The 27,380-nt window shown below is 43.1% G+C and overlaps 1 protein-coding gene across 3 annotated transcripts in view; it reads right to left on the bottom strand.

Annotated features, from left to right (window-relative positions):
• CERS4 (ceramide synthase 4) overlaps positions 1-13,715 on the bottom strand; it is a 66,105-nt gene extending 52,390 nt beyond the window's left edge. For 2 of the 3 annotated variants that reach the window (XM_077121531.1, XM_077121532.1), the window contains exon 1: positions 13,584-13,715. The gene's annotated coding sequence lies outside the window, so the exon portion shown is untranslated. Of the gene's footprint in view, positions 1-1,650; positions 1,738-13,583 lie in introns of all 3 variants that reach the window. The other variant, XM_077121529.1, reaches the window with a different exon arrangement.
• Between the last annotated feature and the right edge of the window lie 13,665 nt (positions 13,716-27,380).

Raw genomic sequence — 27,380 nt, 5'->3', positions numbered from 1 at the left:
GAGGAAACATTTAGGAGAGAGTCCCTTTTTAGAGCCACGAGAACCACCAGGAGAGCCCACGCAGAGACCTTTGGAGATGAAGAAGGAAAACGCCCCAGGGAGGAGCTTCATGAAACCAGAAGTCTGGAGAGGAAGCTAGCAGACGTTGCAGTGTTCACTATGTGCCTTTCCAGTAGAGAGAGAAACCCTGAACTTCACTGGCCTTTCTTGAGTGAAGGTAACCTCTTGCTGGTGCCTTAATTTGGACATTTTTATAGACTTGTTTTAATTGGGACATTTTCATGGCCTTAAAACTGTAAACCAGCACTTATTAAATTCCCCTTCTAAAAAACCCATTCCATTTCTGGTATATTTCATTCCAGCAGCTAGTAAACTAGAATGCCACCTTTTTATTAGTACCTTGCCTTAGTGTGGTATGTTTGTTGCAAGTGACGAAAGCACATTTTAATAATTATAGTGTGAACTACAGTCCATGGTTTACCTTAGGGTTCATGATTTGTGTTTTATGGCCCCAGGAATTATTAAAAAAAATTTATTCTAGTAACATACACACGACCTAAATTTAACCATATTCAAATGTATAATACAGTGCTGCTGAATATATTACAAATGTTGGGCTATCCTAGCCTCACCACCACGCAGCACCCACCTTCATTCTCTGCATTTGGACATTCAGTTTTCCCAGTAGGATCTGTTGAAGTGCATACGTATCTTTATAGTTGTCTCCTTCTTGAATTGCCACCTCTATCGGTATATAAATCATATAACACAATATTAATTATAATTACCCATATGGTTACTTTACTGGAGGTCTTTATTTCTTTACGCCACTTTGATCAACTGTCTAGCGTCCTTTCCTTTCTGTCTGAAGAGCTCCCTTCAGCATTGCCTCTAGGGCAGCTCTAGAGGTGATGAACTTTTTCTTTGTTTATCTGGGAATGTCATAATTGCTCCCTCATTTGCAAAAGAAAACCTCACCAGATATAAAATTCTTGGTTGACAATTGTTTTCTCTCATTGCCTTCTTGCCTCCATGGTTTTTCATGAGAAATTGGCAGTCAATCTTATTGGGACTCTCTTGTAAATAAGATGTTGCTTTTCTCTTGCAGTTTTCAGAACTCACTACTCATCCTTTGTAGTATGTGGTTTGACCTCTGGGTGTATTTTTCATCAAGTTTATCCTGTTGGGTGTTCGATGGGCTTCCTGGATGTGCATATTTATGTCTTCTGCCAAGTTTGGGGAATTTTCTGTCATTTATCTGAATACTCCTTTTGTTCCTTTCTCTACTAATCCCTCTGGGATTCCTGGGATGGTATTCTTGGTCGTGACTGTATCAGTTTGCTAAGTGCTGCTGGAATGCAGCGTTCCAGAAACTGCAATTGCCAGGGTGCAATTGAACAAGCACCCAAATGTCTATGACTAAATTTTGTTTGTCTTTTTGCTAGCCAACCATCTGAAGAAACCGAATGATTTGTAAAGCTCGACAATCGTATATTCCCCTATTTTCATAAGATAAGTTCTGTTTTGCCTGGAACCTGTCAGAACCCTGCTACAGTGGAACACTGACCCTTATCATATGTTGAAATGCCACTTTCAGTGACATTCCCAGCTGCCTTCGCTTCCATTGTCCTGTTAGTGGATTGTACACACCTGTTAGAGCGAGTCCCAACCCCCGGCGTGCTGGAGTCCTGTAGAGTCGGTGATTAGGAGTGAAGCAGATCTGTGCATGCTTTTTCTCTGCAAAAAAAAAGAAGAAGAAGAAGAAAGGCCGATGTATCTGGAAAACCTCATGTCATTGGGAAGGCAGGTGGCTGGTGTTTGCAGGTCCTTTGGCTTCTGGTTTGCAACAGCTTCCCCCAACGGCGGGGGTTGGGGGGAGGTTCTTTCTGCATTTCCAAACATCTGGATCTCCCGTTGGCTCTGAGCTTTTTTCAAAATGTTTCCCCTTTTAAAGGAGTCTGGTAAACTAAACAAAGCCTACCTTGAATGGGTGGAGTCACATCTCCATCAAATCAAAAGATCACACCCACAATTGTGCGCGTCACACCTCCACAGACTCCATCCAATCAAAGTTTCCATTCTAAACAGTAAATGTGCCCCCTACAAGATTGGATCAGGAAAGAAAACACGGATTTTCTGGGGTACACAACAATTGCAAACCAGCCCAGGGTCCCACGGGTCTCAGACTCCTTTCGCTTTTTCTAATTCTTTTTATCTTTCTGGTTCTCAGCCTGACTCATTTTTATTTCAAGTTTAATTGATTCTTTCTTCTGTCAGCTCCAACCTGCTCGAAACTCTCCTGGGAATTTTTCATTTCAGTTACCTTGGTCTTCAACTCCAGTAGTTCTGTTTGGCTCCTTTTTAAAATGTCAAATTCTTTATTGAGATTCTCTTTTTGTTTTTCCTTTGTTTTCCTGATATCCTTTATTCATCTTCTGTACTGTCCTTCCTTTCCTTGAGCAGACTGAAGATCAGTTTTTTAAAGCCTTTATCTGGTAGGTCCACAGTTTGTTCTTCTGTGCCAATGTTTCCTGAATTTTTATCCTCTCCTTTTGGATGGGACATCATTTCCTGTTTTTTTTGCTTGTCTTGTAATCTTTTATTGCATACTATACTTTTCTTTCTTTCTTTCTTTCTTTCTTTTTTTTTTTGGCATGCCGTGTGGTGGGGGTCATATTTCACTCTTTTTCCATGGGAACATCCCATTATTGCAGCACCATGTGTTGATTTTTTTTTTTAATGCATGCGCTGGAAATCGAACCCAGGTCTCCCACACACCAGGCGAGAATTCTACCACTGAACTACCTGTGTACCTCCCATGCTATACACTTCAATATTTTTAAATGCTAAGTCTAGGATTTAGCCCCTGATCTGTCTCGTTTCTTGAGTTGTATTCAGCTGGTGACATGACAGGAGTTTACAAAACCAACCAAAACACCAATGAGAAAACGCCTTTCACCGTCTTTGCAAATTGGCTTTGCTTTGGCTGCTGCTCTCCTTGGGAGATTAGGAAAGTCAGCTTGAGGCAAATGCAAAGTGCTGGCTCTGGGTCTTTGCCCTGTCCTGGGCTTGTACTAACTAGTTGCTTTGTCATTCCCCTATTGACAGGAGTTTTAATGTACTGCTTTTTTGAATATATGTTATTTTTCACAAAAAAGTTGATTGTGATGATAAAGAAAAAAAATATATATATATATATATTCCTTCTAGCGTCCAGTGTTCTGCAGTAACTAAAAGGAAAAATCTGAGATGATGGAATCGTAGCCCATGACAAACTCTGGGATCTGTTCTGTAACTACTTGAAGAGTGCTTTGAAAATAATTGCTTTTTTCTTTCTTTGATTTATATATATATATATATATATATATATATATATATATATATATAAAACAATAAAAAAAGGTTTAAAAAAAAAAAGTGGTGACCTGCCATTGGATCACACACCCCTAGATCCTGGGGACAAGGGTCTGGTACGCACAGCTGCCTGCCATGACTCTGGGGGCTGAGGAATGGGAGCAGCTGCAGGGAAAATGGAACTCACTAATATTTATTGCAATTTATGAACCTCTTTCTCCTGCTCTTCCCTGGAAGCTGCACAGTGCCCTTCTAGACTGTGGGGTTTCAAAATAGTTGCTTCAGGCAGTTTCTGCCTATTTAATAGCTGTTCTGGTGGAAGGACTGATTTCTGGAATTTCCTGCTCCACCGTCTTCCCACAATCACTTCCAGTCATTCCTTTTTCATGGCTGTATATGGTTCCACCCCAAGAGGCCCATCCCATTTTAATTCATCCTCTGATGGACGTTTTGGTGATTTCTAACTTTTCTCTCTCACTCACATTACTGCAATAAAGTCCTTATATCTGGTTTCTTGGCACCTCTCAAAAAGTTATTTCCTTTCAAATCCCACTCCCCATTTTTCCTGCCCCCCTCTACAAAACCATCCAGCCCCTTCATGGCTGTTCATTGACCACTCCCCTTTGTCCTTCACCTTTTCCTCCCATGCCAGTTTGAAAGTATTGTGCACCCCAGAAAAGCCATGTTTTAAGCCTGATCCAATCTTGTGGGGGGCAGCCCTTCCTCTTATTCCGGATCCAATATTATAGTGTGGAACTTTTGATTAGGTTGTCTCCACGGAGATGCGGTGTGCCCGATTTGGGGTGTGGCCTTTTGATTAGGTGGTTCCGGGTGGGTCTTGATTGGTTTACCCGAACGCTTTAAAAGAGGAAACATTTTGGAGAGCGTCAGAAATGATAGAGGCCTCAAAGCCAACAGAAACTTCACAGTATAGCTGGCACAGATGTGGATATATGTGGAGAACAGAGACATGGATGTTTGGAGATGCTTGAGCCCAGCACACATTGCCAGGAGATGTTAAACAAGCCAGAACCTGGAGAGAGCCAAGGGAAGCCAAGAGGTGAAAACCAGCCCTGGAGGAGTAAACTGAGGAACCCCCACAGGACCAGAGGCTGAAAGCAATGGAGCCCAGGAGCAAGGGACCAGCAGATGCAGCCACGTGACTACCCCACTGACGGGTGTTCCTGACCCATCAGCCTTTCTTGTTAGTGCCTTAATTTAAACAATTTCACTTCCTTAGAATGGTAAACTTGTCATTTATTAAATTCCCCTTTTTAAAAGCCGTTTCAGTTCTGGTATATTGCATTCCAGCAGCTTATAAACTAGCATACCTTCTCATCACTCTGACCTCCCCATCGCCCATCCCCACCCCAAGCCCACTTCAAATCTCAATTCTTCAGCCATATCCTCTTTCTGATGGTTAAGATCATGTGTCAACTTGGCTAGATTTCAGTGTCCAGTTATTTATATCACTAGACTGATTGTATCTACAGCTGATTGCATCTGCAATCAACAAAGGAGCGTGCCTTCAGCAATGTGGGGAATTTTTTTATCCAAACAATTGGAAGTTTTAGAGCAAGAACTGACAATTTCAGAAATCAGAAAGAAGGATTTCTGCCTTGACCAACCAGCTTCACCTAGGGGAATTCAACGTCACTTTCATTGGAGTTTCGAGCTTGCAGGCTGCCCTACAGAATTCAGGTGGGAAATGAGAGCAGCCCAGCATTTGGCCTCAGTTTCCTTAGCAAAAGGGAAAACAGCCTGCCCTATCTTCCTGGAGGACTGTTCCCTTTTCCCTCACCTCCCCTTACCCTTAAACCCTACAGTTCGTCTGCTATCTCCACCACTCCATGGGATCCAGGTATGACCTCCCAGCAACCAAATTTAGCACACTCTGCTGTCCCCACTTCCTTTGACTTCTCAGCAGCTGCTGGCCCTACTGGCATCTCCTTTCCTCTTGGCACTAAGCCCTCGTACTTTGCAGTTTGCCTCCTTCCTCTCTGCTCCTCTGCCTCTGCCTTACAAGCCTTCCAGAAACTTCTCCCCATACCTGCTTCAAAGGCATCTCACCTACTCCATGGTGTCAGCTCCTGTCTGCATGACAGAAACTCCCACTTCTCTCTCTCTCTTCCTCCTTCACCCCTGACCCAAGAATCTGGCTGCAACCTGATATCCCCCTGACTGCCTACATCCACCAGCACCTCTCCTACCAGTGGCTCCTCCCAAGATCCCATCTCAGAGTTGGTCCAAATGCTGGCCAGAGATTACTGTATCATTTTCAACTCCTTCCTCTCCTTTACCTTCAACAAGTCCCCTAGATCTGTTGACCTTACCTCCTGAATGTCCCCCCAAACTTCCCCTTCCAAGATATTTGCCATATAAATATCTTGACAAAAGATTCACGTCTGGAATATATAAAGAGCACCTATAAATCAATAATAAAAAAAAAAAATGCAGAAACTCCAAAGAAAAAAGAATGGGCCTTTCATAAAGAGCTATATCCAGATGGTCAATAATGAAAAGATCTTTGACATCATTAGTCATCAGGGATATGTGAATTAAAGCCAAAATGCCATCACACTCCACACCTACCAGAATGGCTCAAGTGAAAAAGAAAGTAACAAGTGTTGTCAAGGGTATAGGACGTCTGTAACTCACATCTACACTGTTGGTCAGAGTGTAATATGGGACAACCACTTTGGAAAACTGTTTGGCAGTATACATAAAGCCGAATAAACACCTGCGTGAAGACTCAGTAAATCTACTATGAAGATATAAAACCCAGAGACCTACGTAGTATGTTCACCAAAACCTTTAAGAATGTTCCTTTTTTCTTTTTCATCACATAGTTGTATATTCATCATCATGATCATTTCTAGAACATTTGTATCAATTTAGAAAAAGAAATAAAAAGAAAACAGAAAAAAAGAATGCTCATATTGTATGTTGATTGGTTTTATTAATAAAAATTAAAAAAAAAAAGGAACGTTCCTAACATCCCTATTCATAATAGCCCAAAACTGGAAACAACCCAAATGCCCAAGAAACGAATGAGTAAATGAATTATGGGGAATTCATGCCACAGAAAATACTAGATAGCAGTGATTCTCAACTAGGGCCGATTTTTCCCCTAAAGGGCTGTTTTAGTTTCTAAGCTGCCAGGATGCGATATACCAGAAACGGAATGGCTTTTTAAAACGGGAATTTATTAAGTTGCAAGTTTACAGTTCTAAGGTCATGGAAATGTCCAAATTAGAGCAAATTTATAAAAATGTCCAATCTAAGGCATCCGCGGAAAGATACCTTGGTTCAAGAAGGACGATGAAGTTCAGGGTTTCTCTCTCAAGTGAGAAGGCACATGGCGAACATAGTTAGGGCTTCTTTCTCAGCTGGAAGGACACATGGCAAACACGGTGTCATCTGGTAGCTTTCTCTCCTGGCTTCCAGTTTCATGAAGCTCCCTGGGAGGTGTTTTCCTTCTTCATCTCCACAGTTCATTGGCTTGTGGACTCTCTGCTTTGTGATGCTGCAGCATTCTCTGCTCTCTCCGAAATCTCCCATTCTTCAAAATGTTTCCTCTTTTATAGGACTTCAGAAACTTATCAAGACCCATCCCGATGAGTGGAGACACGCCTCTACCTAATCCAGTTTAACAACCACTCTTGATTAAATCACATCTCCAGGAAGGTGATCTAATTACAGTATCAAAAATACGGAATAGGGATTAGAAGAAATGGCTGCCTTTACAAAATGGGATTAGGATTAAAACATGGCTTTTCTAGGGTCCATACATCATTTCAAACCAGCACACACAATTATATACGTATATATTCATACATATGTTAGCTCCACTTTTCTGGAGAACAGTGACTAGTACAATGAATGCATAGCCAGATAGGATGGATGGATTGGCAGATGGATAGATAGTTGAATGGATACTGTGCCACTTTGAATCTGTGGTGGACCCCAGAAAAGCCATGACTTTTAATCCTCATTCAGTATTGCTGGGTGGGAACTTTTTGTTTGTTCCCATGGAGATGTGACCCACCCAGTTGTGCGTAGTAATTTTTCATTAGATGATTTCCATGGAGGTGTGTCTCCACCCATTGCAGGTGGGGGTTGCTTACTGGAATCCTTTAAAAGAGGAAACATTTTGGAGAGAGTCCCTTTTTTAGGGCCACAGCAGAGCCGAGCAGAGCCACGAGACTGAGAGAGCCATAGAGTCCACCAGCCAGCGACTTTTGAAGCTGAAGGAGGAGAACGTCCCTGGAGGAGCTTCAGAAAACAAGAAGCCGGGAGAGAAAGCTGGCACACGTCGCCAAGTTCGCCATGCGCCTTTCCAGTTGGGAGAGAAATGCTGAACCCATTGGCCTTTCTTGAGTGGAGGTAACCTCTTCTTGGGGCCTTAAATTGGACATTTTTATAGCCTTGCTTTAATTGGGACATTTCCATGGCCTTAGAACTATAAACTAGCAACTTATCAAATTCCCTTTTTAAAAAGCCATTCTGTTTCTGGTACATTGCGTTCTGGCAGCCATCAAACTAGAACAGATAGGTAGGTAAGTAAAGACATGGATGATGGATGGATGAATGGATGGGTGGATGGACAGATAGAAAGAAAGAACAGTACAGCAAATGTGGCAAAATTAAAAAATTGATAGATCTGGGTGTTTGTAAGGGTGGTGAGGTATGATGGAGGTCTCTATATGGATTTTGTATTATTTTTGCAACTGTCCTGTAAGTCTGAATAAAAAGTTTAAGGAAAATCATTAAAAATTTTTTTTTAACTTTTTTTTTCTTTTGGCACAGAGTTCTGTGAATTTTAACACATGATTAGATTCGTGTACCCTCACCTACAATCAGGATCTCTAACAGTTCTGTCACCCCAAAACCTCCTCAGTCTGTCCCTTTACTATCTCAGCCCCCTTCCCTGCCTCTCCCCATGACAAATAGCAGTCTGATCTCTGTCGCTACACTTTTGTCTTTTCAAGAATGTCATATGAATGGATTTACACAGTTTGTAGCCTTGTGAGACTGGCTTCTTGCCCTCAGTGTAAAGGTAACCAGATTTTTCTTTTTTCTTTAATTTTTTTTCCCATGGACAGGCACCGGGAATCGAACCCAGGTCTCCGGCATGGCAGGCGAGAACGCTACCTGCTGAGCCACTGTGGCCCACCCGGTAACCAGATTTTTAACCACAAAAAAATCTAGAAAAGAATTGGGTTCTGTTTGTATCTTGCCTATTTGACTTTGTAACATGATATGGGAAAAATTCCATATTGTAAAAAAAAAAAACAAAAAAAAAACCCTACAGACATTTTTAATGACAGCAGAATGAATCTTATCATGTTATGTGGCTACAGTTTACTTAATTCTGGCACCTTAAGTTTGGTGCCCAGGGACTGTTAAAATAATGCTATCATGAGTATTGTTAGGTACAAATATTTGCCTGCTTCTCATATTTCTTCCAAGTAGATTCTCAGAAGTGGAAATACCAGTTCGAAAGAACAAACATTTTATGAGTCTTGGTACACGCTGCCTTATGCTCTCCAGAAGGCTGCAATTTATGCTCATAGTAGCAGGCCGAAACAAGAATTATGTAATTTTTTAAAAGCCGCTGTTAAAACAGACAAAAAGTGGGATGCAAGGGTAGTTCAGCGGTAGAACTCTTGCCTGCCATGCGGGAGACCTGCGTTTGATTCCTAGTCCATGCACTTCCCCCCAAAATAGAGAAACAAATAAAATTCAACAAATGGTGCTGCAATAATGGGATACTCACATGGAAAAACAATGACATGTGACCCCACCATACTGCATACAAAAAAAAAAAAAAAGATGGAAAGATGGCTCATTTTAAATTAGCATCTTTGATCACTCGCGAGGTTGAATTTTTTTCATAGATGTACAGCGCCATCGGTTTGCTTGTTTCACCAGGACATCTATGGCTTCTGCACTCAGGGTCTTTTCCATCCTTTGGTTAGAGTATTAATATAAGTTGATTCCTATATGCTCTTTCAGTTTTAAAGAGGGACAGACCTGTATATCCTTTTACTATTTCTTCTACTACCCTTCAGTGAGAAAGAGCTTTGAAATCTCCAAGACTTGAAATCCATTCCTTTCTATTCCTTCTAGCCTTGAGGGGTGCGTGGTTTAATTTTTAGATATTTAACTCTTCAAGCCACCTTGAATTTGGTATTGATTGCGGCATAACCAGTTACCCCAAACTTGGAGGTTTAAAACATACATCAATGTTTACAACCTTTCCAGGGCTCTGCGGATCAGGAATTCAGAAGCAGTTTGGCTGGGCAATTCTGGCTCTGAGGTCAGAGGTCCACTGGGGCTGCAGAGTTTGCTTCTGAAGTGGTCACCCAGAGTTGGCAAGTCGATGTAGGCTGTTGGTGGGAAGTCTCGGTTCCTCACCAAATGGGGCTCTCTTATGTCCTGGCGGCTGGACAGACCACACAAATAACATGGCAGCTGACTTCACCAAAACAGGCAACCCAAGGGGCTTGGGCTTGTCAAACTATAGCCTCTTGGCCAATTCTGATTTAAAAATCATTATGTTATTATGGTAACATAAACATACCAGGCAACTTGCCATTTTAACCATTGTTTAAGCATTCAATTCAGTGGCATGAGTTACATCCACAACCAAAACTCTTTCATCACCGAAAACCCGTTAAGCAATAACTTCCCATTTCCCCACCCTCCCAGCCCTGATAATCTGGAATTTACTTTCTGTCACTGAATGTGCTCCCTGTTTTTGTAAATACTTTTATCAGAATGCAACCACACCCATTTGTTTATATGTATCATCTATCACTGCTTTCACGCTACAAATGGCAGAGTTGAGTATTTGCAACAGAGGCTGTATTGCCTGCCAAGCCTGAAATATTTACTACCTAGACCTTTACAGGAAAATTTCACTGCAAAAGATGCCTTGCAAAAGACCCGGATGGAAGCTGCAATATCTTTTATGACCTAGCCTTGGAAGTCACATGCTGTCATTTCTACTGTTTTCTGTGAGTCACATAGAACCACCACCACCACCCCTGATTTAACGTGGGAAGAAACTTCGCGAGGGCATAAATAAATACCAGGAGGTGGGAACCTTCCTAAAGGCTTCCCACCACACAGCTGTAATTTGCAGATATTTTTGCAGAGAGTCTTGGCTGTCCACCCAAATTTGTTTTCTCCTCTTCATTACTAAAGAGCATTGATTTTGCCTGAGGCAGCAATGTGCTTAGTTTATAGCACACATGTCTCCCAGATTTCCCTCTGGCTAGAAGTGGCCATGTGGCCCGTACTGGCCAGTGAGAGCAAGTGTTCATTTATAGTCGAGTTTCTGAAAAGTTGTTGCTTACTTGAGTAGAAAGGAAAAACTCTGCCAGGCCTTTTTTTTTTTTTCTTCTTTCCGTTTTGCACATCATTCTTCTCTTTTCTTCCTGCCCGAAATGTTGCTGTGATGCCTGGAACTGTGGCAACCATTTTGCAACTCTGAGGACTAAAGCTGTATGTTAAGGATAGTGGTGCAAAAAGATGGAAGGAGCCTAGGTACCAGCAGATACCATAGAGTCACTGTGCCCTCACTGGGCTCCTTCCTTTATGACCTCATGTCATATGAGGAATAATAAAGCCCCTACCTGTTTCAGTCACCATTAGTTTATTTGGGGGGTGGATCATACACTTGCCACATGCAATCCCAAAGTAATTCAGATGTGGTATGACTTAAGGATCTATTTTTCCCCCATACAATTAACTCCCTGTCTTATCTTCATTTATTGAAAAATTTTGATCTGTGATGCCAGCTTCATTATGCAAAAAATTACATACTTACCCACAGGACTTTTTCGTCCATTGATTCTATCTCAACTTCTGCTGCTGGGACCACACCGTTTGAATTATTCTAGTTCAATAATATATCTCATATCCATTAAGTCTCCTTACTCCTCTTAGTTTTTTCCCATCATCTTCACCTTTTTATTCTCCTTTGTGAAGTTTCTAGTTGGTTTGTCAGTACACGCCCACCCCCACCCCAAACACACAGATACTTACTGCTCACAGTATCTCAAATCCGGGCTTGGGATTCAAGGAAAGCTTTTTACATTGTTTGGTATAGATCAGAAGCCTTCCAGGAGACAGCAGCCTGGCCGAATCACTCTCTTTTTTCATTTTTATTTTCTGAGCTATTTATAGGGTCCTCACAGGGCCATGCATCGGTATCATTTCATCCACGCAGCCCTCTGTAGAAGTGAACACTATTATTTCCCCCATTTCAGAGATGAGGAAATTGAGGCACCCCATTCCAGCCTGTGGGATGCAGCCCAGTTCTGCAGTGACAAGACAGGTGCCCACTTCAGAGCTGGGCACCCTTGGGCAAGTTTCCTGCTCTGTAAATGCAGAACCAAGCCTGGCTTCATGTGTACTCTGTGCTCAGAAGAGCCCCACGCTTGCTTTAACCCTCTGCTGCTGCCACTGGGGACTCTTAATTAAATTATCTTTGAACTTGTGTTTTGTAAGTGAAAGCTGATGCGCACGATGGAGCAGCAATGTAGGCAGGGGACATAGCCGTGTGTCCGCCGTCCTTTGCCACCAACTGGTACCCTGTGATTGCCCCACGAACGCTGCATTCTGGTGGAGCCGCAATGCATGGGAATCCAGCCAGATCTAAACCCTGTGCAAGGGACAGACTCAAAGCGAGTGCCAATGATGCCTACCGGAGAGAAAGCAGAGGCACCAACAGCGCCTAGAGACTATGCTTTCCATTCAAACCAGAGTTTACTAAACTGTGCAAGAAAACAGTGGCATTCGAAGAAACAGGAACAGCTTGTCGTTCTTATCATACCCTTTCTTAGTCATGTCGCTTCCCTGAATTAGCCGTCATTACCGCTCATGCTGAAAATGATGGCAAGATAGGAGAAATGGGAGTGTAATTTCCTTTCCGTCCTTCTGTACCCTGAAGTACAGGAAGCTGAAACAGCATTGGTTGTATGTGTGCCTATCCAAAAAGTGAAACACAAAAGCAGTCATTAGTTTTGGGCAGCGTTTCCACTGTTCTGGTGAGAACGAACCAGCTAATTTCCAGGATTTCCCCTGTGAGATCAAGATTCTCCTACCTGGATTTAAAACTGGCTTTGCACAGTATAAAGTGAACAGTAGGGTTTGTGCTCATGATTTAGCATTTGAGTGTACTTAGAGTGACATTAAATGGCAAATAGAAAACACTGAGGCAAGTTGAGAGAGAGAGACTGTGGAAGAAAGGAAAATGCTTTGTAACTGAGTACCTTGAATGGAACCCTTGTCCTGCTTTTTTTGGGGGGGGGGGGGCGGTATGTTGTATGGGTGTGTGTGTGTGTATGTCACATTTCATTCTTTTCCCATGTGAATATCCCCTTATTGCAGCACCATTTGCTGTTTTTTTGTTTGTTTTTTATTTGGGGAAGTGCATGGGCTGGGAATTGAACCCGGGTCTCCTGCATGGCAGGCGAGAACTCCACTCCTGAATCACCCTCGCACCCCCTTTTCCTGCTTTTTGAACGAGAGGCCCCATGTTTTCACTTTGCATTGGACCCTGTAAATTACCCGTGGAGAGGTTATAAATGCACATAAAGCACTTGCCCCAAGCCTGGCCCAGAGCAGGGCTTCAGAAAGGTTAATCGCTGCTGCCACCGCCATCATCTTCTCACTTCCCACCCCAGCCTCCCTCTCTCTCTCTCCCCTGCTCAGAGGGGTGCAGTCAGGGCCAACTGGGTCCCCGGTCCTCACCCTTGTCAGCTCTGCTCCCCTTCGCTCACCCCAAAGCTCACCGTGCTGCCTTAGTTCCTCTTCTACTAAAGGTTCTACTACTAAAGGAACTAAAGTTTCCTCTACTAAAGGTTCTTCTACTAAAAAGTTCCTCTTCTACTTTAGTTTCTCTTCTACTAAAGTCCCACATGCAAAAACGCACCTCCAATCTCCTATCCCAGCAACTCTCCACCCCCTTCCTCCCTTAGCAGCCAGTCTTGAAGCGATTTTCTTTTAAATTCAGCCGACATCCTTGTGCTCATTTCCTAGGAAGCCTCCCGTTGAGACTCTGACCCATGACCCGCCTCAGTCAACCTCACCCAGGATCCCTGGGGTCCCCCCAAGTCTCCGGGCACTCTCCGGCCGGCAGCAGCTGGCATCACTGACCATCTGTTATTGTTGGAATTCCTCTTTTTCCTTGGGACTCCACTGGCCGCTTTCCTTACCTCTGTGTCTTTCCCCATCTCAGTTCCTTGCTTGCTGCCTGCCCTGCTTTAAAGGACAGGGGGGCTCTGGCCCCTGGCCCCAGCTGATCTGAACGATCATGCCATGTCCAGGGTTTTGTTCTCACCCCTCCAAAAGCTCCGCCTGCTCTCCGCTTGCCATGCCCATCCACCCATTCTTTTTTTTTTTTTTTTAATTGTTCAGCATATATACAAAGCAAAGAAAGAAAAAAGCAATAGTTTTATTTTTTTTTTTGCAATGAGCAGGCACTGGGAATGGAGCCTGGGTCTCCGGCATGGCAGGCAAGAACTCTGCCACTGAGCCACCGTGGCCCACCCAAAAAGTAATAGTTTTCAAAGCTTTCTTCAACAAGTAGTTACAGGACAGATCCCAGAGTTTGTCATGGGCTACCATGCCATCCTCTCAGATTTTTCCTTCTAGTGATCCAGAACATTGGAAGCTAGAAGGAACATATATATACATATATATATATATATATATATATATTGTCGTCACAATTGACTTTCTTTTCTTTTGTGTGTGTGTGAAAGTAACATATATACAAAAAAGCAATCATTTCAAAGCACATCACAATGATTAATTGTAGAACATATTTCAGAGTTTGGTATGGGTTACTGTTCCACAATTTTAGGTTTTTAATTCTAGCTGCTCTAAGATATTGGAGACTAAAAGAAATATCAATGTAAGGATTCAGCACTCATACTCGTTTGTTAAACCCTACCTTCTCTGTATATATCCACTATCACCTTTGACCTTTCTCCCACTCTTTAGGGGTATTGGGGTTATGCCCATTCTAACTTTTTCAGGTTGGAAGGGACTGTCAATAATATGGGATAGGGGGATGGAGCTAGCTGATGTTCTGGAGAGGCTGGACCCTGTGGGTTTCAGGACTTATCTGGCCCAGGGACCCATCAGCAGGTTGTAGGTTTCTGGAAAGTTACCCTAGTGCATGGAACCCTTGTGGAATCTTATATATTGCCCTAAGTGTTCTTTAGGATTGGCTGGAATAGTCTTGGTTGGGGGTTGGCGAGTTATGATAGGTAGCAATGTCTAGCTAAAGCTTGTGTAAGAGCAACCTCCAGAGTAGCCTCTCAATTCTATTTGGACTCTCTCAGCCACTGAAGCTTTAGTAGTTACACTTCTTTTCCCCCTTTGGGTCAGGCCATCCATTCATTCTTTCAACAAATGTTTGTGAGCCCTTGGCCAGTTTGGAGACCATTGCAGAGGCCAGGACAAACATGGAGCTCACCGGTTGCTTTCATTTCGTGGTTGTTAAAACAAACACCCTGCGATGGGCTGGCTTAAACAATGGGTATTTATTGGCTCATGGTTTTGAGGTGAGAATGCCAAAATTAAGGCATCAGCAGGTTGCCCGAAGACTGTGGCCTTGTGGGGCTGGTCGCCGGTGATCCTTGATCCTTGGCTTTTCCATCCCACGACCATGCACGTGGTAGCATCTTCTCTCTTCTAGGTCCTTGGACTCCCAGCTTCTGACCGCTCCCCATGCTTCTTTCTGTGCCCAGTTTCCTTTGCTTATGATATCTTCAGCCATCTTGGCTGGAGGCCCAAACTGAGTAAAGCTTGGGCAAACCTTAACTAATAACATCTTCAAAGGTCCTCTCTGCCCTGGGGTCACACCCGCAGAGCCATGACTTGGAAACTGGACATGCCTTTTGTGGGGGAACGTGCTTCAGTCCCCGACAATGACAAATGCAGTTTGTTCCGTGGACATAAGGAGCTCATTCCGTATTCGAAGATCAATGCAATGCACTGTATTGACAGGCCCTCCTAACCCTGTCTGACTCACAGCAAGCTCGGAGCTGTTGCGTTCGTGTCCCGAATGCTTTCCTCCATCCTCTTTATCTCTAATCGTAGGTGGGAGGTCATCACCTTGTTGAAGGAATAGATCAGCCTGGATATCATGATACACCTTCCCAGCGTTGACTGGCCTGTGGGTGGCACGTGCCAATCATAAAGTACATATTTCGGCTTGCAGGATATCAGATAGCACTACATTAGCGCCACGGTGTATGAAGATAAGTTAATGGGACCGTTCTGTTTTACAGCTTATATTTAAATTTTAATTATTTTTATTTTTTTTTTTTTTACATTTAAAAACATATTTTAGCAGACATCAGTCACGTGCCTTCCCCTGTGACAGAAGTGTCCTAGATTCCAGCGGTCTTTCTTCAGAGATTATCCTCCTGCTGATGCCTTAATTTGGATATTTTCATGGCCTTAGAACTGTACGTTTGTAAGCTAATAAATTCCCATTGTAAAAGCCTATAAAATATAATAAAATAATATATATTTTATTATTAAGGTATAGCACCTGGACAAAACCCGGATCTCGTGTTTTGTTTCTCTTTTCGAATCCAAACAGGTGTTTTCATACTTCCCAAATGTGGGGTATGCACCCAGAAGAAAGGTGACTCAAAGCTCCTTATTTATGGACTCAAGACTACTCCGAGTCAAGTCCAGTGATGCTTTCGTGGCATCCGATGAAAAGTAGGCACCTGTCAAGTGCATGGTGGGGACGTCCCTCTAATCTAAGACCTTGCACTTTTTAGCAGCAAGCAACTGTTCGTTAGGTTCAGGGAGCGCAGTTTCGAGGTCTTGATGCCCAGAAACTGAGCCCAGCGTGCACTGCACGTGGCTCCCGGGGCGTCTGTGGCCAAGGTCACAAAGAGAAGGACGCTTGGCTTCCACACCGGCTTGTCAAACTCCCGGTAAAAATCAGAACCAAGCGTGGTCACAGCAGCCGGACACCCCTGCGCGCAGTGGAATCATTTTGGACCTTTTGATCAATGTGAGGATACCTGACATCTTCATCATAATGAGTTGTCCAGTATATAAACAAGGTAAAACTCCCCATTTTTGTAAGTCTCCCTTTTCTTTCATCGCCGTTTTAAAGTTTATAAGTTTACATATATTATTTAGATTGTATAATTTATCACTGTTTGAGAGTGTATAGTTTTGGAGTTTATAATATACACAGGACATTTTTTTTTTCTTAAACTTGTACAAATTTTTTTCAATGTTTGGTGCTACAGTCATTACTTTTTTTTTTTCCCCCACATGGGCAGGCACCGGGAATCAAACTCAGGTCTTGGGCATGGCAGGCGAGCCACCGTTGCCTGCCTTACTGTTATTACTTTAAAAAAAAGTTAGCTTTTAATAAACATAAAAAATTAGTGAATTTTTAATACTTAGAATTTAAGAACTTTGCTATCCAAATGTGTAGATTTTTTCCTTGTTGCCTTAATTTTAAATTGGTTTATGAAACACTGCACACAAACACAGGCTTTACAATGAGTGTATGGATCCATTTTTGGTGGTTCAAAGTGTATTGTTTGTTTTCTTTAATAAAAAATATGCAAAAAAATATTGCATGTTCCAGCTGTTCATTGCTATATACAGAAGTACAATTAATTTTTTTAACATCAGCCCTATATCCTGAGACCTTGCTAAACTCACTTATTAATGCCAGGAACTTGTATTAGTCAGTGTTACTCAGAGAAAAACAGGCTTGACATGATGCGTGTGTGTAAATACTATGAGATTTTTTACCAGAATTGGTTCATGTGACTGTGGGGATTGGCAAATCCAAATTTCATAAGATAGGACTCAAGCTGGGGGCTCTGATGAAGGTTTCAGTGAATCCTCTAGGAGAACTGGCTGCAGAAGTTGGACTGGAAATTCTTCTTTCTGACAGCTGAAATCATCAGTGCTCCCTTTAAGACCTTCAGCTGATTAGATGAGACCTCTCTTATTGCTGAAGGCAATCTCATTTGATGACTGTAGATGCAGTCGGTGGTAGATGCAATCAATTGATCATTTAAGTCTGTGGAATATCCCCATGGTAACTGGTGCTTGCTTGACCAAACAAACTGGCCACCTATCCTAGCCAAACTGACACCAGAACTTAACCATCACATCCCTTGGAATCCACACTCATGATATCTAGTTCTAGGTTTGAAATGGCTTTGTGCCCCCCACTCCTGGCTCACCCTGCCCCCACCCCACAACACCGATGGATCCCATCACCCACCCCTGCTTAGGGTGGCCAGAAGAGAGCTCACACTTCTTACTCCAGAGAAGCGAGATCCTCCCCAACTATTCTGCACTGGCCTTTGAGATGCGTCCCTCTTTCCAGCCTCTCTGGAATCGGGAACGTCTGTACATCAGACACTGGCCATTTCCTCTTCCTAGAACACTGAATGTTCACCTTCTCCCTCACCTCTTCCCCTGTCTGCCCGAAGGCCACCTCTCCCTATTGTCCTCCTTGGTATCAGATTGACCAAGAGCAAAGTTTGTGAGGGCGTAGCATGGGTGGGTGGGGTGTGGGGACCCACCCCTGGGCAGAGCCTTTGAAGAGGGTAATTAGGTGTCGCTAGGAACCGTGTAAAGTGTGCGCACCCTGGGACTTGGCGTTCCCATATCTGGAAATGTATCTTGCAGATAAACTTGTCCACGGATGAAAATTCATGGGTGAAGGGATCCTGTGCTGACTCTTTCGTGGTAGCAAAACCGAAATGTCCATCAATCGGGCAACAGTTAAATGAAAACAGGGGTCCATCGATGATAGGAAATCCTGCATGAGAAGGCGTGGATTGAGATGGAATGATAAAAACAGCTTCTGTGCCTGGCGTGAGTGCCACAATCTGGGCTAAAGAGCTTCATAGGGTTTTCTGCTTTTTCTTTTATGCATTGAAACACTGATGGCATGGGACCCCATTTTACAATGAGAAAGGATGCTGAGGCTGCCCCAGGGGTTAAATAATCCTTTGGGAGACCCCAAGGAAGAAGTCTGCTCGTTGGATCCAGGCAATCCACAGCTAATCTCCAGCTCTGCTACCACCCTTGGAGAATTTGGGAAAATATCCAAAACTGATTGCGAATTTCAAAAGTGAGCTCCATTGAGTAAAACATTAACGCCAGGGGAAACTGAGCAAAGGGAATCTGGGGACATTCTGGGCTGTTTTTTTGCAACATCTCTGTAAATCTAAAATTATTCCAAAGTGAAACGTTTGTTAAAAAGATAAAAGCAAGGTCCTGGAGTCTAGATCTCTCTCTCTCTCACACACACACACACACATGCACGCATGCACGCATGCTCTAAAGTGTGAATTTCTACAAAAATGGGCAACAGTGGTTTTTTAGAGAGAGGATAAGGGAGGCTGGTGCTGAGGGCTCAGAGGTCAGAGGGAAATTTTTTTTTTTAGTTAGAGCAGTTGAAGGTTTGCAGAAAAATCACAGCACCCCTGGCCAACAAACAGCTTTCCCCATTATTAACATGTTGCAGTATTGTGGTAATTTTGCTACAGTTGATGAAACAATGTAATTATACAGTTCACTAGAGTATAGTTTATATGAGGGTTCACTCTTTGTGTTGTACAGTTCTATATATTTTTTTACTATTATTTTAATGGTCAGAGGGAAATTCACTCTTCCTTTTAACACTTTGTGGTATTAAATTTTTTTAGGTACATGTTCTGGTTTGCTAGCTGCCGGAATGCAACACACCAGAGACGGATTGGCTTTTAATAAAAGGGGATTTATTTTGTTGGTTCTTCAGAGGAAAGGCAGCTAACTTTCCACTGAGGCTCTTTTCTTACGTGGAAGGCACAGGATGGTCTCTGCTGGTCTTCTTTCCAGGCCCCTGGGTTCCAACAACTTTCCCCGGGGTGACTTCTCCAAAGGCCTGGGCTGAACTGCAAGTGCTGAGATGAGGAATGCTGAGCTGCTTAGCAGTGCTACCTTGCAATCTCTCATTTAAGCACCAGCCAATTAAGTCAAACGTCACTCATTACAGCAGACACGCCTCCTAGCCGACTGCAGATGTAATTAGCAACAGATGAGGTTCACCTACCATTGGCTCATGTCCACAGCAACAGAACTAGGTGCTTTCACCTGGCCAAGTTGACAACTGAATCTAACTACCACAATTTTTTTAGGTATATGTACTACTTTTTTTGTTTGTTTTTTTTGCCATGGGCAAGCTCTAGGAATTAAACCAGGGTCTCCAGCATGGCGGGGGAGAATTCTGTTACTGAGCCACCATTTACCAACCCACATGCTACTTTTAAGCAAATTTCTTACCTTCTCCAGGAAGTCCAACTTGTGGCAGCTCCCTGGAGCAGGCATCCATTCTGGGCCCTCCCTCCTGCCCTGTCTTTCTTGCTTTACCTGACCAGACCCTGTGTCCCCTTTTCCTGCCTGTGTCCCCTTCTGGACCACCTACCCTGCGAGGGTGCTGCCCAAGAGGCAGGTTGATTGTCAGGCTTGACGCTGCTTCTACCTGCCCCTGCCAGGTACCTTGCCAGAGCCCCATGCAACCTGGACTGGTCAGCCAGGGGAAGGGGCTTTCCCCATGCATCTTTCTTTTTATTGTAAACAACAAACATGCAACATTCTTCACATACATTCTATACATGGTGTACAATCAATGGCTCACAATGTCATTACATAATCGCATATTCATCACCATGATCATTTTTTGAACATTTGCATCTCTCCAGCAAAAGAAAGAAAAAAGAAAAAACTCATACCTGCCATAGCCCTTACCCCTCCCTCTCACTGACCACTAATATTTCCATCTACTCAATTTATTTTAACCTTTGTCCTCCCTATCATTTGTTTATTTTTTATCCATATTTTTAACTCATTTGCCCATACTGTAGGTAAAATGAGCATCAGACACAAGGTTTCCAGAATCACACAGTCACATCGCGAAAGCTATGTAATTAAACAATTGTCTTCAAGAAACAAGGCCCCTGGAACACAGCTCTCCAGTTTCAGGTATTTCCCTCCAGCCTCTCCAATACACCATAAACTAAAAAGGGATATCTATATGATGCATAAGAATAACCTCCAGGATAACCTCTTGACTCTGTTTGAAATCTCTCAGCCACGGACACTTTATTTTGTCTCATTTCTCATTTCCCCCTTGTTCTAGTTTGCTAGCTGCTAGAATGCAATATACCAGAAAAGGAATGGTTTTTAACAAGGGGAGTTTAATGAGTTGCTAGTTTACAGATCTAAGGCCGAGAAAATGTCCCAATTAAAACAAGTCTATAGAAATGTCCAATCAAAGGCATCCGGGGAAAGATACCTTGGTTCAAGAAGGCCAATGAAGTTCAGGGTTTCTCTCTCAAGTGAGACGGCACATGGTGAACACCGTCAGGGCTTCTCTCTCGGCTGGAAGGGCGCATGGCAAATACGGCATCATCTGCTAGCTTTCTCTCCTGGCTTCCTATTTCGTGAAGCTCCCCGGGAGGTGTTTTCCTTCTTCATCTCCAAAGGTCGCTGGCTGGTGGACTCTCCGCTTCATGGTGCTGCAGCATTCTCTGCTCTCTCTGAGTCTCTCATTCTCCTTTTATAGGACTTCAGAAACTAATCAAGACCCACTCAAATGGGTGGAGACATGTCATCCCCTAATCCAGTTTAACAACCATTCTTAACTAAATCACATCAACCAGGGAGATGATCTCATTACAGTTTCAAATATACAGTATTGAATAAAGATTATTCTACCTTTTAGAAATGGGATTTATATCAAAACATGGCTTTTCTTAGGGGGCATACTTCCTTTCAAACCAGCACACCCCTTTTTGGTCAAGAAAATTTTCTCCCCCCAAGTGTCTTACAAAGACAGTACCCAAAACAGCCACCCACCTGCTGCATCTGGCTTCCCTGCAGCTCTGCCTCAATGCCTGGCACCCAGATCAAATCTGTGCCCTGTCGCCCTGAACATTGGGACCTTTTGTGACCTCCTTAAGAGAAAGCTAACCAGCTCAGAGAAGGGAAGTGACTGTTCCGGGTCACACAGCAAGCAGGGTAGAGAGTGGGGGGAGGCAGAACCTGGCAGAAACAGACTCAAGGGTTGGGGGGCAGTGCACAGGGAGAGGGAGGCCCAGAGAGGGACCCCAGAGGTGGCTCCTGATTCGCCTGGGCTGGAGGGGAGCAAAGGTTGGGAGAGGTTCCAGGAGGGGGAAGAAAGAACAGAGAGCCAAGCTGAAGGGGACCTGGGCAGTGGGCACAGTTTGGGGGCTCCTCCTTCCAGTCTGAGCTCTTTGCTCCTTTTCTGCATTCCATTTGCCCTTGCTCCCTCACGTTAATGCCTCTAAACCCACCGTGAGAAGCACCTGGAACTGCTGGGCTGAGTTCCAGTAGCCTTGATTCGTGAAGACGATTGTACGACCAAACAGCTTTTACAGCGTGACCTAGAGCGATTGTGAAAACCTTGGGTCTGACGCTCCTTTTATCCAGGGTATGGGCAGATGAGCAAAAAACATAAGCATGATAAATAAATAAATAATAGTCGACGCTAAGGGGTTACAAAAATTGGGTAGATTGCAATACAGTAGTGGTGATGAGAGGGAGGGGTAAGGGGTATGGGATGCATGAGCTTTTTTTCTCTCCTGTCTTTATTTCTTTTTCTGCAGTGATGTAAATGTTCTAAAAATGATCGTGGGGATGAATATACAACTATGTGATGATATTGTGAGCCGTTGACTGTATACCTTGCCCACTGCCCAGGTCCCCTTCAGCTCAGCTCTCAGTTCTTTCTTCCCCCTCCTGGAACCTCTCCCAACCTCTGCTCCCCTCCAGCCCAGGCGAATCAGGAGCCACCTCTGGGGTCCCTCTCTGGGCCTCCCTCTCCCTGTGCACTGCCCCCCAACCTTTGAGTCTGTTTCTGCCAGGTTCTGCCTCCCCCCACTCTCTACCCTGCTTGTTGTATGACCCGGAACAGTCACTTCCCTTCTCTGAGCTGGTTAGCTTTCTCTTAAGGAGGTCACAAAAGTTCCCAGTGTTCAGGGCGACAGGGCACAGGGTGTGTGAAGATATTGCAATAAAAATATACATATTTTTAAAAAGAACAACAGCAACAGGACGTTGTGACGCCTTTCCTATCCTCCCAACGCTAAGGATATTTGCCTGCCTCGTCCTTCTCTTTTGGAGCCTTCTCCTGGACTGTTCTCACAGATGGCTTGGCCTTTGCATGGGCATTCCATTGAATTAGGTCCCCAGCACAGTGACTTGGCTTCCAGTGGCCTGGGGTCACTAGCAGGATCCCTTATCTTGCCCCTTTGGGGGACAGTGACTGGAAGGTCACAGGCAATATGTATCAAAAAGCCTTTAAAATGGCATTACTCTCTCTCTAAGCCAACTTGGCTGGTGAACTCGCTGCCCTTCCCACTATGTGGGACATGACTCCCAGAGGTGTGCATCTCCCTGGCATCGTAGGACAGGACTCCCAGGATGAGCCAGGACCTGGCATCACGGGATTGAGAAAGTCTTCTTGATCAGAAGGGAAGGGAGAAATGAGACAAAATAAAGTGTCAGTGGCTGAGAGTTTCAAACAGCATCCAAAGGTTATCCAGGAGGTTATTCTTATGCATTCTGTAGATATCCTTTTTTAGCTTATGGTGTATTGGAGAGGCTGGAGGGAAGTACCTGAAACTGCTGAGCTGTGTTCTAGTAGCCTTGATTCTTGAAGACGATCGTATCACTATATGACTTTTACAATGTGAAGTGTGATTGTGAAAACCTTGTGTCTGGTACTCCTTTTATCCAGGGTATGGACAGAGAGTAAAAAAATAAGGATTAAAAAATAAATAAATAGGAGGGGGATAAGGGGTAAAATAAATTGGGTAGATGGAAACACTAGTGATCAAATAGAGGGAGGGGTGAGGGGTAACAGATGCATGAGTTTTTCCTTTTCTGGAGTGATGCAAATATCCTAAAATGATCATGGTGATGAATACACAATTATATGATGAAACTGTGAGCGGTTATGCACCATATATGGACCGTACGTGTGTGAAGATTGGTCAATAAAAAATATTTTTTAAAAGAATGGCCTTAGATCAAGAAATTCTACTAGAATTCAATCCTAGGGCAGTTTGAAGCTGTATGTACCCCAGAAATACATGTTCTTAAATCAATCCGTTCATGTGGGGGTCAACCCATTGTAAGTAGGACCTTTTGAGGAGGCTTCTTCAGTTAAGGTGTGACCTAGCCCAATCAACGTGGGTCTTAATCCTGTTGCCGGAGTCCTATAAAAAAGAATGAAATTCAGACACAGAGAGAGAGAGAGCGCCACAGGAAGCGAGAAGCTGAAACAGAACAAGGAAGAGACCTGGAGATGCCACCATATGCCTTACCACGTGACAGAGGAACCAAGGAATACCAGCACCCAGCCCCAAATATCACAGTCTCGGGGAGAAAGCACCACTCATTGACACTTGATTTGGATGTCTGAGTTGAAACATCTTGATTTGGACATTTTTTTCAGCCTCAGAACCATGAATGAATAAATTTCCATTGTTTAAGCTGAGCCATTTCATGGTATTTGCTTGAGCAGCCTAGGATACTAAAACAAATCCTAACGAAATAATGAAGGATGTAAGCAAAGTTTTAGCCACAAAGATAATTCTCTATCTCATCTATATCTAAATCCATATCATCTCTCTCTATATATATCGATATATCTCTGTACTATCTATATTTTAACCATATCATCTCTATATATCCGATACTGAGAAATCAGAAGCAACCTAAATACCCAATGATAGCCTATTGATTAAATAAAGAATGCTACAGTCATAGGGTGGAATACTATGTGGTCATTTAAAATGAAAAGATGGGCCAGGTCTACACTTATTGACATGGAAAAATGTCCACCACAACCAAACAAAAACAGGTGGTTAGAGAGAACCAGTGAGAGAAGGCAAGTTGGTGAGGAGTGGAAAATATGGGGGGAATATTTTTAAGGACTGTGGAGGATAAATCTGGAGATTCAAATAGAGAAGGTCCCAGAAGGAGCTAGAATAGTCAAGCTCCAAGTGGCTGAATTAATCTGATTTGTTCAGTGCCACTGGTATCTAGAACAGTTTGTGGGTATAGTAGATGCTCAGTAATCAGCTGTGATTAATAAGGATTACTGGGAAGAAATAATATTTGAAGAATTAATGAGTAGGAATTTCATAATGGGATGGAAGATGATTCTCTGGAGAAATTAGGTCCCTGCTGGGAGATACCAGGCATGGAAAGGAAGGAAAAGGTGCCACGTTGAAAATAAGGGTGATCAAGCGAAACTTCCATATCAGAGAGTGAGGTGGTAAGCCCCTTTCTTGCTGGGCTGGGAGAAAGACCTGCCAAGGGTAAGCCCCTTCCTAAGCACGAGATGGGGAAGTCTTCTCTGGAGAAACCGAATGGCTCCAGAGAAAAAACCCATAGGGACTGACCTTTTGGGGAGCCCCTGGGAGTGAGACCCCTCAATGCTGAGATCTCTCCCCCTCCAACGTACACTTTTCAACTCCTGTACCTCATCCTCAAATATGAGACTTAGGGAAACCTCCAAAACGAAAGGCAGAGATCAGGACGAACTGGAAACAAAACAACTCAGAGCCAAGCAAAATAAGGCAAGGAGAAGGAAATAAAATTAAAATTAGAAGAAAAAAAAATGCAACCCAGACCCATAATTATCTTCTGAGAAACAGCAGAAGGTATTGATTGTGTCAATGAAACAACAGAGTGTGTGGGTTTTTTCTCTTTTAAAGAGGAACCATCAAGTTCATCACGTCTTTATTTGGCTTGGAGGGTATTTGTCGGAATCTGGGTCCATCTCTGGGGGAGTGGGGAGAGAAACTGAGGCATGCACAGCAAGGAGTCCCGAGTAACTGCTGAAAGAAGTAGACCTGGCGTGCGTGGGAAGATGTAGACAGCCCTTACAAAAGGTCTCCCAACAAACCAGGGGTGGAAACCAACCAGGTGTCCATCAACGGATGAATGGGCGATGAAATGTGCTCCATCCATCCAGGGAAATACCAGCTATAAAAAAAGAACAATGTATCAATATAGGTGATGAACCTTCAAAACACGCTAAGTGAAAGAAACCAAGCACCCAAGGCTGTATATTGTATGAGTCCATATATATGAAATATCCAGAATATATAAATCCATATAAACAGGAGGTGGGTTAGTATGCCGGGGCGGGAAAGGCATGGGGAAATGCCATTAATGGGCACGGGGTTTCCTTTTGGGGGTGGTGAGATATTCTGGAATAAGATAGCAGTGATAGTTGCGCAATCTTGTAAATGTAGTAAAAAACACTGAGTTGAACACTTTAAAATGGTGACTCTTCCAGTATGTGAGTTATATCTCAATTAAAAAAATTAGAAATTCAGTTTCTGGTTCAAAACACTGAAAAAGAAAATACCAGGAGGTATCTTTTTAAAAAGATGTTTTATTGACACATCTTCACACACGGTCCCTCCATGGTGTACAATCAGTGGCTCACAATATCATCAGATAGTTGTGTATTCATCACCATGGTTATTTTTAGAACATTTACATCATTCCAGAAAAAGAAAGAAAAAAGAAAAACTCATATATCCCATACCCCTCCCTCTCATTGACTGCTAGTATTGCAATCTACCCAATTTATTTTAGCCCTTATCCCTCTTATTCCTTTTTGATCCATATGTATTTTTTTTTACTCATCCGTCCACACCCTGGATAAAAGAAAAGTCAGACACGAGGCTTTCACAATCACAGGGTCACATTGTAAAAGCTGTGTAGTTCTACAGTCATCTCCAAGAATCAAGGCTACTGGAACACAGCTCAGCAGTTTCAGGTACTTCCCTCCAGACTCTCCAACACACCATAAACTAAAAAGGGGGTATCTACATAACACATAAGAATAACCTCCAGGATAATCTCTGGGCTGTTTGAAATCTCTTAGCCATTGAGATTTTACCTTGTCCCAAGAGGTATTTTGAATGACTAAAGCCACAGGAGCAGAAAACAGTGTGTCTGTTTGCAGAAGGTGAAACAAAGAAAAAAGCACCTGTGAAACTTCAGAAAGCTTGCCTGTGTGGGGGGCGGATAAAGGGAGCAAGCAAGTAAAACAAACCACCTCTGGGCCCTCATTCACCTCCCCTCCACAGGCGGTCGATGACAAAGGACCTGCAACTGGGAAGTGAAAAATCTCTGCCCTAGATCACATTGATACGAAAGAGGAAGCCAAGAAGGAACTTGTAAAAATTTGGAAAAGTGTGAAAAGGAGACTATTTCGTACCCAAATCCTGGAGACACAGAGAAAGCTGTACTTGGAGAAATGTTTTGATGCTTAAATTATCCCCTTATGAGAGAAAGCAAAAATAAAGAAACTAAACATGCATCTTAAATTAGACCGAGAACCCAAACAAATACAGGAAGATGGAATTTATAAAGATAAAAACGGAAATGAAATGAAACAGAGAAGTGAGAGAGGGCCAGGGCCGGGGGGGCGGGGGGGGGGGGGGGTTGCGGAGAGGGAATAGTAAACAGGGTAAGTAAAAGAGAGAATTTTATTTTATTTTATTTTTTTAAGTACAAAAAACCCTCAAATGCAAACATTCCTATTTTGATCATTCTGTTCTGCATATATAATCTAATTCACAATATCATTACATAGTTGCATATTCATCATCATGATCATTTCTTGGAACGTTTGCATCTATTCAGAAAAAGAAATAAAATGAAAACAGAAAAAAAAATTTTACATACCATACCCCTTACCCCTCCCTTTCATTCATCACTAGCATTTCAAACTAAATTTATTTTAACAATTTGTTCCCCCTGTTATTTATTTTTATCCCATATGGTCTACTCATCTGTTGACAAGGTAGATAAGAGGAGCATCAGAACAAGGTTTTCACAGTCACACAGTCACATTGTGAAAGCTATATCATTATTCAATCATCTTCAAGAAACATGGTTACTGGAAC

The sequence above is a fragment of the Tamandua tetradactyla genome, chromosome 11 (genome assembly GCF_023851605.1).
Source record: "Tamandua tetradactyla isolate mTamTet1 chromosome 11, mTamTet1.pri, whole genome shotgun sequence".
Taxonomy (NCBI): Eukaryota; Metazoa; Chordata; class Mammalia; order Pilosa; family Myrmecophagidae; genus Tamandua; species Tamandua tetradactyla.
Note: the sequence above shows the minus strand (reverse complement) of the source record. Positions and strands in the feature narration are given on the sequence as shown.